At 40.9% G+C, this 17,283-nt stretch overlaps 1 protein-coding gene across 4 annotated transcripts in view; it reads left to right on the top strand.

Moving 5' to 3' along the window:
• SOCS5 (suppressor of cytokine signaling 5) overlaps positions 1–17,283 on the top strand; it is a 122,414-nt gene that overhangs the window by 55,641 nt on the left and 49,490 nt on the right. Inside the window, exon 5 of one of the 4 annotated variants that reach the window (XM_081068216.1) lies at positions 8,321–8,519. The gene's annotated coding sequence lies outside the window, so the exon portion shown is untranslated. Of the gene's footprint in view, positions 1–8,320; positions 8,853–9,448; positions 9,590–17,283 lie in introns of those variants that run through there. The other 3 variants (XM_081068215.1, XM_081068217.1, XM_081068218.1) reach the window with 3 other exon arrangements.

The following is a 17,283-nucleotide window of genomic DNA, read 5'->3' as shown; positions in this document are numbered from 1 at the left end:
ATATTAATGGCAGCTCTTACTGTCATATCACTTATACATATTTCTGTATCTGTTCTCCCCAACATCTCATGTAAATTAACTGCCTTCGGATTCTTCCATCCTGTTCTCATGTATCTGGAAGCTAATAAATAAGAAAAAGCCTTTGGAAGTGGGGGCTAGTGTAGAGGTAGAATACTTACTTTACATGACCCCGTTTTAAGCACATTTACTAAAGTCTACCTTTTTACTAAGCCCTTAAATCTATTTTCCAAAAGCGACTATGCGAAAATGAAATATTCCTAAGGGAAATGAAAAGGGATGCTAATAAAAGATGGCCAAGGAGTATTTGGCCCTGGGGACAGAGTGGCACTAGAGCTATTTGGGGCAGCATACTCCTTACAAGTTCCAACTCTAAACCCATCATCCCCACCTGAGGTTTCATTCTGGAGATGCTTTTATATGTTGAATAAAGAAAATGCAAGTATCATTTAGAGCGTGCGATTCATCAAACTGAATTTTATTATGCAGGAATAGTAGATTAAATATGAAAAAATTTTCTTTATTGGAAAAAATACAAAGATATAATTTATAGGCCAAAGAATGAGGAACTATTCTTAATGGACTGTGAGAGTTAATCCTTGGAAAGCTGAGGTTCTAATTTGTCTTTTTTTTCGGTATTTACATTCTGTGTTTTTTTTTAATTAAATTTATTGGGGTGACATTGGTTAATAAGATTGTATAGCTTTCAAGTGTACAGTTCCATAACACATCATCTGTATATTGCACTGTATGTTCACCACTGAGGTTCTAATTGGAAATTTAGTTACACCATTCATTGTAGAACATTTGTTTGAAAGATTTTACTAAAAGTGTTTGGGAGACTTCTGGGAATTTATCCTAAGGACATGTCTGCAGACATACCTGCTAGGTTACCTGCTAGGTTATTCATTACAACATTGTTTGTAATAAATAGCAAAGATTGTGTTCATCAATAGGGGAATGGTTAAATAAACTATGGCATATCTTGCAATGTAATGCTATACAGCTGTTTAAAAGAATGAGGAAGCTCTCTTAGTGCTGATCTGAAACATCTCCAAGATACATTGTAGAGGGGACAGCAAGATGCAGATATATAAGAATGCAAAATATAAGAATTGCTTGTATTTGCATGAAGGAATACTGGAAAGGGACATACAGAAACCAATATAAAGTTATCTCTACCTATGAGTGTGGGTGGGTGTCATGCGGGGGACCCTGCTCGCTGCGCCATTTGTCGTGCAGGGTCTCAGCTCCCACTCCCCGCCCAAGAACGCAGGACACGGTAAGGCTAAAAAGGAACACCCACGGAGCCATAGGTAGGGAAGTCAAACCAATATATTCTCGCTGGCGGCTGGGCTGGAGACACAGGAAGCAGGATTTACATAATCTGCCTAACAGCAGTCCGTGCTTGCCAGCCACCATCTTCTTGCTAGCTTCCATTCCTTCCCTGCTAGCGTAGCCACAGCCGTTATATTAGTGGCCAATGGCTTACGGGTTACAGCTGACGGCCAACTAGCCACAGCTGCTGGCATCTGATCACAGTTGATGTCCATTTACTACCCGAGCCAGCACCTTTCTATGTGAGGCCGAGAGCCTGGAAACTGTTTTTTGGGGTTTTTGTCCCCACAGTGGGTGTGGAGACCTGGATGGAAGGAGCAGGATGGGCAGAGACTTTTCACCATATAACCTTTTCTTTTGCCTTGATCTTTGAAATAGGTGAATGTATCATTTGGTCAAATATAAGTAATTAAAGAAATAACAGATAGAAAAAAGCTTGAGAGAAGTCAATCAGGAAATCATGTGGTGATTTCATTAACGTTATGGCTGCAACTAAAACTAACAAAAAGCCTGAATCCATCCTCAGGTGAAAGCCTACTGTTGGTCAGGTTTGAGAAGGGAGCCGCAGCAGTAGCCCAGACCATACTGACTCCCATTCCTGTTACCGAGTGCCTTGCCTCAGTATCTTCAGCCTCCTGGCTCTCTTTTTTAACACTCTTCTTTCCAATTCTTTAAAAAAAAACAAAAACCAAAAAAACCAGGATTTGTTGACTACTATTATACTTTGTTCATAGAGAGTTCAGTTAGAGCTTTACCTAGAATGTAGATTGTTGCCTATTCACAACGTCAGGGAGGTTCCCTAGTTATCTTCCTGAGAGTAGGACTCCTGGTTCACTTAACTGGACAGGGCTTAGGGGCTCCGTTTTGATGCTTTCATTGTAACCCATGCATAATTCTGTCACTGGGCTTAAAACATCCCACAGAAATCACCACGGTAGGAAGCAGTCTTCCCCACTGGACAGTGTCTTATTCCTCGAGCTCTGTATTCCCAGAGCCTTGACAGGTGCTGTGCAAACTTGGTAAACTGCAACTTCGTCCACCTAATTGCTTAGCCCACAGTCCTGAGTCCTCTTTAATGTCTTTCCCTCACTCAGTGATTAAGTCTATCAGTTACACCTGTCAGTTTTCTTAATTCAATAAAACAAAGCCCCAAACCTACCACTCTTCCTCATCTTTACCATCACCACCCTAACCGGACCACCACCATCTCTAGTCTGGACCAAAGCAACGAGTCTGCCTTCTGCTCCTCTCTCCCACTGCCCCAAGAATGCATTCTTTGTACGCAGTTAGCGCAATCATTTTAAAAACAAATGAAATCATATCACACTCCTGCCTAAAGCCCTTCAATAATTTTAAAAATTACAACTAGAATACCATTTAAACTCGTTCCCCTCACCTTCCAAGCCCTACAAGATCTGGCCCCGTCTGCTTCTTGGATTTCACTTCCTACTGTCCCTTCCTCCCTCTGCACTACATAGGCCTTCTTTCAGTTCCTCACATCTACTCTGCCTACTCCTGTCCCCAGGCCTCTGTCTGCTCTTTCCCCTGCCTGGAAGACTCTCCCCCTTTCTTTCTGCATGGCTGCCTCCTTTTCATCCCTGATGCCCAAACACCACTTTCTCAGGGAGGCCACTCTGACCACTCCACTTACATCAGACCCTGAACTCAGCGTTGTTGTATTTGTAGCACCTTTAACTAAATAGATTCACATCTTCATTTGTTGGTTTGTGCTGATTGTCCCCCCTATAATGTAAATTCAATGAAGTCTCTTGTTCGCCTCTAAATGACCAGTGCCTAGAACAAAGCTGGGCATGTAATGGCTCCAAAAAGCTTTTGTTGAATAAATGAAGGAATTTAAAATTAATTGTGGATAGCATATTTATTTCATTTCCTTAGAGGCCTTTTAATTATAAAAGCAATGAATAATTATTTTAAAAAGGAGAATGTCACGATTGGCTTTTGAAGAAACATTTTAGAAAGCAGGTTAACAGAGTTAACTGCAAGAACATGATTCTACAAAAAATGGTAACTTGTGTCATAAACCAATCAGGCAACAGGCAGGCCGAGGCACTATGTTATGTAGAAAGGATATAAAGATAACCAGATGTTGGTTTTGCACTCAGGGGACTCAAAATCTATCAAAAGATACAACTTTGTAATTATAATATCTAACATCTACATAATTCAAATCACATTCACATTGGTAATTACTTCATTTGATCACCACAAGAATCCTATGAGGTAGGGTATTATCATAATTGTTATTATTACAATTTTATAAATTAAATAACTGAGGCTTAGAGAGGTTATGTGACTTGCCTTAGATGGCACAGCAAGTAATGAATGAGATTTTTCAGTTAGACCCAAATCTTTTGACTCAGCTCTCCTGTTCACCATTTATGTCTATTCGGTGTGAAAAATATATGTGCAACTTGCTATGGGAGGTCAAGTGTAACTTATCTGGAGAGGTCTGGGAAGCTTTCATTGAGGAAAAAATATATAAATGGGACTCTGAAAGGTGAACAAAAGTTTTCAGGTGGAGAAGGAGACACATTTCAGACAGAATCTGATGAAAAAGAGCAAAAGATGAAAATGTGTAGCATGCTCCAGGTGGCAGGGAGCAGAGAAGTCCAGAAGGAGAGGTTGAGACCATACTGTAAAAAAATTTCAGTGCCATTTTGTATGCAGCTGGGCAGTCTCTGAATGCAGAGGATTGAAACAGTCAGATCAGGGCTTTGAAAAGAAAATTGGTGGCAGATTGGTGGATGAATTGGAGCATGAAGAAACAAGTTAGGCATTTTTGCGATCGTGCAAGCGAGTTTAAGTGTCTGAGGGAGGATAGTGGAAATGGAAAGGATTGACTACAAAATGTTTATGTGAATTAGAATCATTTTTGCAGAGGTGGAAGAGAGGGGGGAGTAAAGATTATTTTTAAACATTTCTAGCTTGCATGACTTGGTAGCTGATTATCTCAACCAAATTGAAGAATACAGAAAAATGGTTTGAGAAGGGAATTGGAGGAGGGAGAAGGGCGGTTTTCTTATAACTGAGATAAAGCATTTGCTTTCTTTCACTTGTTTTTGATTTGAGGTGCCTGTTTGTAACATCCTGATAGGTATGTCAAGCAGGTAGCTAAAAATATGCGCCTAGACTTTGAAAGCAAGGTTGAAACTGGAGATCTAGATTTTGGAGTGATCAAAATATAAGTTGTATTAAAATGCCTACTGCAAAAGGGGCACAAGGGAAGTTTTTGGGGATGATGGAATTGTTCTATCTCATCATTATGATCATGGTTACAAGGGTATATACATGTCTCAGAACAGATCAAACGATATATAAAATCGGTGCATTTTATTGCATCTTAAATCCCTTAAAAAAACTGAAAACAAATGAACTGCTTTATCCAACATAGTAAGTGCTAAATAGTTTTGTTCTTAATTGTTAATCAATTATTTTAGAAAAATGAAGAGAACGGGATATTCTGCACACATCAGTTAAAAACAACTGATTGGCAGCATGGAAAGCTGCCATAGTTTCATTTGTTCCAGAAGCTAGTGCTAGATGTGTCAGTTTATGGGCCATTTGGGAGTCTTCCATTCAAAATCCTATTCCCTCCCCAAACCATCCTCTTCCATCCTCAGCCCACCCTGGCACCACCTGCGTTGATTTCCGCATTTGGAATTGCTGAGACAATAAAGGCACTTGAAGAATATAATATGACTCATCGCTGAACAAAAAAATCTTTCCTTATTGATTGATTTTAGGCTTATGGCCAATTTGGTCTCATTTGGCTCCATTCCCTCAGCATCACTTCTGAATCATCCTTTCAGTGCTCAGCTTAAAATCTACTTTGCACAGAAAAACATTTTTTAATTTGATAGAGGGAGGTGAAGTTCGATATCTGTATCCATTCACTAATGTGGGCACATCTACCATGAGTATATAATCACCAAATTTGTATCTTTATGTTGAAATCTCAGTTCTGTCATTTGCGAAATCTTTGAGACCTTGAAGAAAATGAGGACAACAAAAACCTGCCTTGCAGAGTGGTGTGGATTAAGTCAGATAGCATAAGTGAACATGCTGAATATGGCATCGAGTAGGCATTTGATAAAAGGCAGATGTCTTGTCAAACCTGGCTATACTTTATGAATTATTTAGTCTATATCATAAATATTTTGAAAGTAAAAGCACTCTTACCTGTGCTCTGTACTCCCACCCTAACTAATACATCCTCAGGAGTCATTGGGAAATGACGTTTAGGAAGCTGCAAAGTAAAGGATAAAGTTGAAAAGGACTTACACAATAAATATGAGAAGAGATCATTGTGGGGAGATGGGGATAAAAAAAAGGAACTCGTTGCAGAGGTGGTGTCAAAGGTCTTTCTTTACATTTCCTCTTTCCATTTATTTAAAATTTTATGTTGCCAAAAAGAGGGGACAGAGGATTCATTTTGATGAGTGGAGCTGCAAGACTGTGTGCCAATACACCTGGTATTGATTCATGCCAGCTGGGAGAGGAGCTTGGCTTCTAAGTGTTTTACTACTGTGGTTTCCTGGGCTGGGCAGCTGGGGGCCTAATAATGATAAAAACCATAATAATGCTTCATAATTATGTACTGCCCTTTGCCAGAACTTGGGTTTAATTGCAATGACTATGACAGAACTGCCAACATCTCCCTCCCTGTTGGGGTGCAGTACTCAGGGGCCTGGAAATACAAAGTGAAGTGGCAACTGCAACCTTCTCCTACAGAGCCTATCCTGGCAATTCACCCAGAGTGCTCTGGGTTTGAAGCTCATCACCAGAAAGAAACTGTACTTTTTAAATTGCCCTCGTGTACTTTTGGCACTGTCAAGTAAATAGTGTTTATGAAGCAACTACTGCCACACATGGGGCACAGCATCATAGAATCCCAGGCCTGGAAGGGACCAACACAGGTGATCTCATTCATTATTACCCTGTGCCCTGACGTGAGGCATCAATCACTGCCGCTACTCTAATAGGTGACTTCGCTGACCCTCCATTCTGACTTGGGCCAGAGACACTTTTGTGGCAGCCTGATTCAGGTGTCAGGGGATTCACCAATTCATTTAACACTCATTTTGTGGTACCTATTCTGAGCCAAGTCACTGAGGAGACACAAAGATGTGCAAGGTACAATCCCTGCCCTCAAAGTAGCTTATCTTCTAGTTGGGGGATTTGTATTCAGGCAGCTGTAACATAAAGATAGTGGAAAGTTCTGGCATACGAAAAGGAATACATTCAAGACTCCAGGTGAAAGGATCAGGGCCTTCTTCTCTTTGAGAATAAAAAGGAAGGATGAGAAGGTGTTGGAAATACTGGGGGAAGAGTGAGGTGACGAGTTGGGCAACAACTTCAGGAGATTCTTGCAGGTTTCCATTTTTTGTTTTGTTCTGTTTTCTATTTTTGGTCTTCACGGCACTTAGCAACGCCTGAATTATCTTATTTATTGGCTACTTGACTCCTGTACTTTGTCTCACCCCATTTAAGAACCTTGTTAGTTTTGTTCATCACTATATCCTAAGCATCTGCAATGTCTGGAGCACAGTAAAGTGCTTAGTAAATATTGGCCTAATGAATAAAGGGCCCAGGTGAGGCAGTGTCTTTCGAAATGGAGAGGAAAAGGCATTTAATAAATATAATCAACACGACAAAGTTAGAAAGGGTAGGGAGGTATTACAGCAGTGAAGCAGCAGCATTCAGGCTTACTCCCAGGTTCCTGGTTTGGCTAAGTGAGTGGATGGTGATGTTATGAAATAAGATCAGGAACAGAGAAAGAGCAGGTTTTGTGAACCTCTGCAAGTATTTGAGTTCCCGTTTGAGTCTGTCACGATGAGACTCAAGTGGTGATGTCCAAAAGCACTTACACATGCTGACCTGGACCGCATTCACGGCATACTCAGCCCTCAGAACGGTTAAATCACCAAGTATGCAGCCGAATGACTGTGTACCACCGAGGAGAGGACCACGGATCAGATCCTGGGAGTCTCTTAGAGCCAACAGAGAACCGACTTAGGTTAACCGAAGAGAAAGACGACCTGAAGGTTTACGGTTTCAGGGAAACTGGGATGAGTGGTGCACCGGGGAGGCGAAAGGGCTTCGAGACGGAATCCACGGAATCCACTGCAACAGAGATGGAGTAACTGATAAGTGACCTGGAGCTTGGTCACATGCATGCCACTGGTAGCCTTAGGAGGAGCACTTTCCGTGGACCAGTAGGGAGTATAAGTTAGTCTATACTTGAAGCGTGAATTAACTGAGGACGAGCGCTAGACAAGGTCTCTTGGCAAGTTTTTGTTTGTTTTGTAAGTTTGGAGGCGTTGGGACACGACCACGGGTGTGCCTAACACAGCACTGTCCGCTGCGTTGGGGAAAGAGGACAGGTTTCTAGAAGGGCAGATGAGTCCGGGCAGCGTCCTGAAGCCTCAACTATGCTCCTACCCTTTCAGCCATTTCTAGGGCGGGGGCCCCTCCATACAAAGTGCGGGCAAAAAGTGGGAGATACACATCCCGCCGTCTGATCTGTGGGCTGTGTTTGTGCCAGCTGGGAGTGGGAATGGCAATATTTGAATTACATGGAGTTCCCAGTTGCCAGCAGATCGTGGAACGTAGTAACCAGGAGGCTCCATGCTGGAAGACGCTAGGGAGACGACTCATTCACATTTTCCGACCCCGCGCTCACGCCATCCATTCATCATTTTTCCTTTCCTTTTCCCTAGCGGAGTTGAAACCAGAGACAAAGCGTTTTTCCTCTTCCCACCTCGGATTGACCTTCTGCCCCCAAGCCCACCGATGACCCTTCTCCGACCACATGATGCTCCTCTGCTCCAGTGACTCGCCGCCGCCGACCTCTCCCCTCCAGCCGCTGCCCGCTTTACCCCGCCCCTCTAGCCCACGTGACAGTCTCTCGGCCACCTGACTGGCTCCTCCCTTTCCCCCGCAGGCCGGACCCGGCCGCCGTCACAGCTGCCAGACTCCAAAATGGCAGCCGCGCACAGCGCGCACCGGAGCGGCCAGACCTCCCTGACTCCAGGGCCGCCCCCTCCCGCTCCCTGCCTCCCTCCTCCGGCCATCACCTACATGCCTTCGGATTGGCCTCTAGGAATCCCGCCCCTCCAGAGCCCCGCCTGCTATTGGTCACGGTAGGCTGCCCTTCAGAGAGGCGTGCTCCCGCCGCCCCCCGCCCCGGGAGGTATTTTCCATTCTGGTGGGGGTTGGGGGGTGGGGGGAGGGGAAAAGGGTGAAGAAGGGGAGGCGGCCGGGGAAAGGGGTGGGGGCCTGGCGGGGGCATCCGGCGGAGCTGGGGTCCCCGAGCTCCGTTCGGAGGAGGTGAGCCTGCGATCGCCCGGGCAGTCAGAGGGGACCGGACGGGACCTGCGGGCGGGCGGACTCGCCCTCTCGGTGACTGCGCCGTCCGGACCCGCCTGCCTGGCCGCAGGTGCCCCTGGATGAGGCCGCCCCGCGCGCCCTGACCGGTGAGTATCCCCGCGGCCCGTGGCCGGCCGTGCCGGAGCCCGCTCCCCGGCCCCCGCGCCGCCGTTAGCGGCCGCCTCTCCGGCCCCCGGTGCCCGCGCCCGGCGCAGTCTGGCTTCGGCCGGCGTCTCCACACCGGGCTGGAGGCAGCATCGGCCCTGTGGTCGGGAAGAGGAGGACGGCGAGCCCGGTCCAGACCGCGCCGCGCGTAGTGGGAGCTCGCATTTAGTAGGCTCTCCATGCATTTCCCTGGAATTGTTTTTCTGGTTGCAGAAACGTAGGGCGTCAAAGGGGAAGGGGGTCGCCTCGGTCTAGCAGGAGGGCTTTCGTGATCTGGGTCGTGGTGGAAGGGGGGGCACCCGAGAGTGTGGGGCAGTTGCGCGCGCTGCAGGGGAGGGGGCTCCAAGGCTCCGACCCGGGGGCCCCTCAAGGTCGACGGGAAGAGGTCCACGGGGAGAGGAGCCAGGGCACTGGGGCGCTTGACTGAGGGAAGTGACTGGAGCACCTCCGAGGCTTAACCCGAGGTGGAAAGGGATGTGCAGGCGGTCACTGGAAGACTCCTCTGCAGATACTTGGGGTCCTAAGATTCTTGGGTGCTGGAAATTGGGCATTCAAGTAACTGAAGTGAAGTGGCTTTCTGGAGGGGCACTTGCATTTGAAGAAGGATGCTGAGAAACAGTTTAAGTACACATCCTGGCTTGGTTCTGAACTTTGACGGCTGGGGGATTACAGTCACAAGGTGATTTTGACATTTTCTTTTGACATTCCAACCGAAAGGTGGCTCGCAGCTGGACCTTGTCAGTTATCCTTTATTTTAAAATGTATTTCTGTGTTTGATGGTATTTCACAAGTTATTAGTTTTGCTGGAAATTCTTGTAACTGCACCTTGAAGTTCTTGTAGAAGCCTCTCCATCTGCAAAAGAGCCTTTCTTCAGGTCTCTCCACCTAAAGCAGTGGCGTAGTTCTTCCCAATTTAACGTTTAGACTCGACTGTACTATTATAATTTGCTGAGTTTTATTCTATAAGATTAATAAGCAATTGGCATGCTTTCTTTCCCTTGCTTTTAATTGTTTCTTTACAAGATCATGCAAAATTGATAGAAGTTTTAAGATATTTTTTAACTTTAATTGTTGAACTGGAAAGATGTTGGTAAGCTAGCAGCTAGAAAGCAATACTAAAATCAGGTTGAGTTTTCTAACAGTTGGGAATCTTGCTTAGAATGTCACATGCTTAATTTAATAATCTCGTATTTGCACAATACTCTTAAGCATGAGTTAGGGACATAGAAAATGCATACCAGAGTTAGGCAGTGGCAGTCCACATAATCCATTTCTGTGGCAGCCCATGGAAGTTCTTCATGTCACTGAGAAGCAGCAGTTGAGAATTGCACAGCTAGCTCTTTAATCTTTTAAATATTTCCTTAATCATATATATATATATATATATGTTACTAATTCCTCATACTTTAACAAAGTGAAAGCTTTTTTTAGGGAGTACTTAAACATATTTGAGAAATTTTCGTAGATCAGATTTTTCCCTTTAATGTAATTCATCAGTCAAGAGAAAACATTTCTGCAAAAAAGTGTTAATATTTTCAGTTGGCACCTTTGTAGTTCTTGAATAATTAGTGGAGAATTACATTTTTTTTCCTCCCCATTGTCCTTGAGTTTTACTGCTCATTGGTAGGGAGAATGTACTGGCACATAAAACAGTAGCCTAAAATATTGAAACCTAACACCTTTTAACATTTTAATTGCTTCTATATTATTCACCTTGAGACTTATTTCTATAGCACAACAGTATTTGGAAAGGCTATATCCCCCTAACACCTTTGATGAGGATGGGCTGTTTTCTCCACTTGTAGAACTAAGGGACAATAATGCTTATTGCCTGCAAATTAGTGGTAATAACTAAATAGAAGGGAGTATGGAAAGCTTGGTAAAAAGACCTATGTGTGAGTCACATTTCTTCTAGAGCTGGAAGAGTAGATCATGGAGATGATTATTTTGCAGATCTGGAAACCAGAGCAGTCAAAAAAAGGGACAATGAAATTGCTAGTGATGGAACCAGGGTTGGTGGGCAGGTCCCTGGGTGTTGTTCCTTCTAAGGATGCAGACATTTGAGTTGACTACTTTTATACATGAAATGGTGTAACACTGGATGAGCTTTTACTGAAAAGTTTAAAACAACATGCATTATTAGTGGAACTGCTGATATTTTTCTCATTGAAAAGAAACAAACTCATCTAGATTAAAATATTAGATGAACTTCTTAGAGTAGGTTTATGGTTCATCATGTATATACAGGCACTTGTGTGTCCATTTGTTTGTTTGCTGTTAACAAAGTCACTTTGAAGCTACAAAAAATATTCCTAGATAAATACATGATCAAATAATAGTCTGCCTTAAGGGTCAGTTAGTGCAAATGATGGTCTAATTTTTCCCCCTCCTTCCTCTGTTCACTTTGGACCTTTAATTAGGTGTGCATATCAAGTTAGACTAAAGGTGTCAGTTTTTCTGAATGTCATTGGGAGCCTTGTTGCAGTTTCATTATTCTAGAACCAAAATGTTAATAATTGATTTGCAATTATTAACATTGCATTGAGTTCTAGAGGCCTAATGGATAAGCTTAGATGAAGAAACCAGGAGTTTTTAAGGTCTAGTATTAATTGCAACCCGTTTCTCCGAATGGAACCATGAGATCATTGAATGTTACTTTCTATTAAGTGAATTTTTTGGTGACATCATAACACTGTTAGGTTTTAAAATTTATGTAATTCCTGTTTTGTTACATTTTGTTCTTTTTAATTCGCTATAACCCAGGTCTAATTAGTGTCATGAACATGTAGTTTAGCAAATGTTTTTTACAGTGACAGTGGTAGATTTCTTCTGGATATTCTCTGCTTCTGCCTTAAGAGGTTTCTCTATTGCTTTTATAGCAGCTCTTCTTCTATTTATAGTCCTCTTAACTTTGATTCTTAGGCAGCTCACAACATCTTTACCTGTAACAACGTGTAACTTCTTACTGTTTGTCACACATGAGCTTACTTTTTTATGCCTCTTTTAAAACATTAATTTCAATTATTTTTAAAAGTATATCACATATTTTTTAATTGCCCTTATTTTTAGAATTTCATTAAATCAACTTTATTTCACAGGTTAGAGATTAAATTTAAAAACAAGTTATAACTCAAAAGCATCTTCGTTATGGCAGTAATAGATTCTTGCTATATTGCTTTAGATCTCAGACAGGCATTATGTTGGTGGTACTTCAGACGATAAATACATGGGTCATCCTTTTAGTCTGAAGTAATGCTAGCAAGGCTAAGAGAGTTACATGGAGCCATCAAAAGTTTCCAGGGTCATATTATTTTTTAACTGATACAGAATTTTGATGTTTCAGAGTAACCAACTCCTAATTTTTTTTTGATTAACTATTACAGTAAAGATTATGAAATGATTACAGTTTGTCGTACATTTTTGGACTCATGACATGCTTCTAGGAATTTTATAGAACTTAGACATACAGATCTTTTCTTTAAGGCTGTTATATAATTCAATTATGTGAATAAAATATTTAGTTAAATATGGTTTCAAAAGACATCAGAAATACCATTTTATAATAAAATACAGCCATTGCTCAAATTTTAATTAAGTTGGAATTTTCTTTATTTAAAAATAATTATGGCATTGTAAATTGCTTGGTACTCATATTTAAAATTCATGGATATATGAACTGAGTAGATATAGACCATGCAAACTACTTAGCTTCAATGTAGATGTTAGAGAATGACAGAGGGAAAATATGATTCATTTGCCCTGCCCAGCTTAATAAATTCTTCTTCTGAGTTAGCCAACCTTCCAGCTTTTAAGGGGGGAAAGGGCTTTTGAATCTGGTTAGAGCAGAAGTAGTCTTGAAGGGTAATTGGCTGGACTATTGATTCATGTTAATATTAGGTAAATTTACATTTCAGTGGCTTAACTAAGAATTAGTTGCCTGGCTTTATTCTATATGTAGGTGAAAAATTTTAAGGACAACTTGAGAGACCTTAATGACACTATTGCCAAATGTGGTATAGTAATAATAATATGTTTCCACATGTTCTCTAATAGCTCGTAAGCATTTCCCTTATATGCTGTTTAACACCAAAATTTACTGTGATGAAATGGGATACACTATTTTTTTAGCAAAGCTAATAATAGGAAGCAATGATGAAAATAATTTTGAAAAAATTATTTTTGAAATGGGTTTATCTACTCTGCATTTGTCTTCAAAGTATGTCTTCTTTATTTTATTTAGACTATTGTAACAGGAAAAATATCCAGTCTTTTTATTCTAAGCAAGATTCTTCAGTTAGAGATGGTAGTCAAGTGTGTGATATGCTGTATTTCAGCAATTCAAAAGGATAGAGGCTTACTTAAGTAATGTAAGTCCTTAAAATGGAACATAAAAGGTAGAATGATGTAATGGAAATGATTTGGGAGCTGAACCTTCAGCCTACATATATAGTGGGTAGTCAGAAGGGGAGCTCAGGAAGCAATATGAAGATGGATAGAGAAAAATGTTGAGGAAAACCAAGATTTTGTAGGAGTTTAGCCCTAGAGTAGATTCTGGGTTCTATAGATAGCATGTTTTTGTATCAGGAAAACTGCTGAAGTGTATTATAAAGCTAAAGGATGAACTTACTAAACATTAAATATAATCTGTTGGGAGAAGTCCACGTAATTTCTTAAGGGTTAAAATATGTGTGTAACCAAAGGGGAGCTTTTTTATCTATGTTTATTTAGTCTTTGACTTTATTTAGTCTTTGACTTTTTAACATGAAACAACAGTTCAGCCTCATTATCTTTCAGGTGATCAGTGCTGGGACCATTTTTATTTTATTTTATTTTGTTTTTTTATAAATGATTGAAAAAACAGATTGACAGTAAAATTTGCCAGATTTGCAGCTGACTCTGTGTGTTGTTCCAGGTAGCTGAAAGCCAAGCCAACAAGGAGAAGGAATATCCTTTGATGAGTTTTCGTGCAGCAGAGAACAAGATAATGCATTTAGGAGGAGATATTCCAAATTATATTTCTAGGACCTGAGTTATGACCCAGGAAGGGGATCCAGAAGTCATGGAGATAACTTCCTTGAAGGCATTTATTGTGGTTGCTGCTGGGCCACAAAGTCCTAGAACATGTTAAGAGTTGGTTGTTGAGTATGGTTTTGAAAACAATAATGGTGTACATAAAAACAATTATAAAAGGGGTTACCATTTTTTCACTATTATGTTTCAGCCTAAGTGATTTGCAGTCATACTTTCATTTAATTCTCTTAATTCTGAAAGGTAGGTGGCATTACCTTATTGTATCAAAGAGGAAATTTGACTCAGGGCGGTTAAGTGACTTTCCCAAGTCAGACAAATGTGTGGTGGAATTGGGACGTAAATCCTAAGTGTTTCCCAGGATATTAAGAGGCATCTCTTAAAACTTGTACTACCGTGTTTCCCTGAAAATAAGACCTAGCCGGACAATCAACTCTAATGCGTCTTTTGGACCAAAAAATTAATATCAGACCCGGTCTTATTTTACTATAAGACCGGGTATGATATGATATTACATATGATACCGGGTCTGATATTAATTTTTGGTCCAAAAGACGCATTAGAGTTGATTGTCCGGCTAGGTCTTATTTTCAGGGAAACACGGTAGTTTAATTTAGGGTTTATGAAGTGCTGTTTCACTCCTTTGCTGTGGCAGCTTCAGATGTCATTACCTCAAGAGATAGTATCTAGATCTTTTCTAGAGGATTTAGAGACATTCCTTAAACTCCTGATTTTTAAGGAAAGCTAGGGATGTTTTGGTGTACAGTTTTACCCTTGGTATTGCTAAATCAACATTGTTTCTCTGGTTGACTTTATAAAATGCTGGATCATTAATGGGCATTAATAAAGATAACATTGGTTAATAAAGAAAATGTTGTTTGGTAAAAAAGACACCAGAGTAGGAATCCAGAGACCCTGATTCTTCTAGTGGTGTGAAAACATTCTGATAGCAATGAAACAGGAATAACATTCTTGCTCTGGGAGGAAGGGAAGGCGTGAGCTGTGTCTTGAGAGATGAGCAGGAAAGGAGGAATTACGGAGCTCTAGGCAGAGGGAATAGAGAAGTAGGTAAGGTGAATCACTGAACTATGTGAACTGCAATTTCCTCAAATTCAAGTTAAAATATAAGAAAAGTATCTTATATTTTACTTATACGGGCAACATCTGTTGTATATAATGTTACACATATAAAACAATTTTATATTTGTTGATTTTGGAATCCCAAAAGTGAGTTTCTAAGAACCAAGTAAGTATATGTGGAAGTGCTTTGTAAGTTTTTAAGTGTTCTACCGATGAGCATGATAGAGGAAATGCTGATGATCTTGTGAAGGTGGACACAGAGGATGCTGTGGAAACGTAGGTAGCAGGAGGAGAAAAGTCTAAGAGAAGAAACAGCGGAAGTGGGGAAGGGAGGTGTGAAAGGTGAAAGGAAGAAAATGGACAGATGTGAAGAAACTTGAATTGTAGTATTCTTTGTGCCTGTCAATCAAAAGAAGGGTTAATATGTGTGTATTTGAAGACTTTTAACATTAGCTTATTCTAAGGGAGAAACTCAGTAGGTAGTTGAAACATTTTATTCACTTTTCCATTTAGTCTGTACTGACCATGTTAATAAATAAGCTAACTGAGAGTTGGCTCTATGGCCTGATTGTTTCTTCACTCATTACCACTGTACAGGTTTAGCTAATGGCTTTAAATAGTATAAGGGTGCTCATAAAAATAAAATAAGCTGGACTGAGTTCCTATTTATTCTAGATTATTAAAAATGAAAGGGCATTGTGTTTTTAAGGAGAAAGGTGAAGTTTGATCTGTTGAATACAAAAAAGAAAATAGGAAATCACGCTAGGTAAAACGGGAACAAATTGTGAATAGTTTCATATGCCATACTAGTAATTTGGATTTTTATTTTGTTTTATAGGTGGAGAAGTGACACACATAGTATGGTGTTTTAGAAAACTGATTATAGCAGTAATAAAGAGAATAGTCTGTAGGAATAGAGAATAGAGACATTTATTCACCGAGTAATACATATGGCAGGGTGAGTGGATGAGGCCGTCTCTCTGGCCTCTGGTAGGTAGATCAGTCAAGGATACTATTGAAGGCTCTGCTCTAGGTCAGGAAAGAGACTATGATGGTCTGAATTACAAAATTGTAGTGGGGATAGAAACAGCACTGATTTCAGAGAGATTTAGGAGTTTAAGTCTTCCTGACTCGGTTAGTGTTTGGAGGTGACAGAGAAAGTTGAGAAGGAATCCAAGGTTCCTGACTTGGCAGAACAATAATGTGTGCAAGTTTGAGGGGCGGATACTTTCAGATAAGTAGTTACGTTTTTAGATAAGTAACAGCAAGACCGATTTATCATGGGTCTAGCTCAGGAGCATGGTCAGGTTTATAGATATGATTTGGCAGGCATAAAGTTTATAGTTGAAAGTTGTGAAATGAGATGAGTAATGACTGTAATTCCTAAGTAAGAATGCACACAGAACAAAAAGTAACTGCCAATTCTGGCACTTAGTTTGAGAGTGTAGACATTTTTTAATATTTACTTTTTGCCCACTTCTAGTCAAACCCCCACCCGCTAAGACTTAACAAGGAATCCATAGAAATATTTGCTGCCAGAAAGCCAGAAATATTTTAGTGTCCTTGAAACAGTGCTTCATCCTGTCCAGCCATCCGGTACAATACAGGGAATTCGTAGACAAACACACTTCCTTATTCCTCACCTAAAGTCTCTGAAATCCTGTTTGCTTTCTTTGGACTGTGGAATAGTAGTCTGAACAGATATTGAAGCCTAAAGGTTTTTTTTTCAACTTTAAAATCGAGTCCAGAGCAGCCCTAATCTACCATCTCTTTGCCTCTGTTTCTCTCCAACCCCCTCCATCCCTATGGAGTTTAAGCCTTTGGCAAATAGAATGCACTCCAAGAAATAAAAGTAAAAACAGCACAAGACAAAGAACCTTGAAGAAGACTGTAATCTTTTCAGTTCTCCCCCAAAGGTTATACTCTCTAAGCCAGGGGATGGAGGTGGTGAGTCATTGAGAAGAGAGGTCCAAATTCAGTAAAATAAATACATCTATTTAGGAGCTAGACCTTCAAATGCTGAGAGAATTTGGAAAGAATCTGAGGTGGTTTAGCACTTGTGGAAAAGATGAGTTTTTGGTTCAGTTTTAAAGGAGGTAGAAAGACAAGTCTGTGCAGCGAAAAGTAAGAATAACACTACTAACGAGGTGGCAAAAACAGTACCAGGGAAGAAAAAGCAAAGGAACTGGCGAACAGAGGTTTTATCTAAAATGTACAGGTTGAGTTAGGATTAATGAGAAATTAGGGTAGTTAGGTGATTGAAGA

The sequence above is a fragment of the Rhinolophus hipposideros genome (assembly GCF_964194185.1).
Source record: "Rhinolophus hipposideros genome assembly, chromosome: 12".
In the NCBI taxonomy this organism is placed as follows: Eukaryota; Metazoa; Chordata; class Mammalia; order Chiroptera; family Rhinolophidae; genus Rhinolophus; species Rhinolophus hipposideros.
The sequence above is the reverse complement of the archived record's forward strand: the minus strand, read 5'-3'. Positions and strand labels throughout refer to the sequence as shown.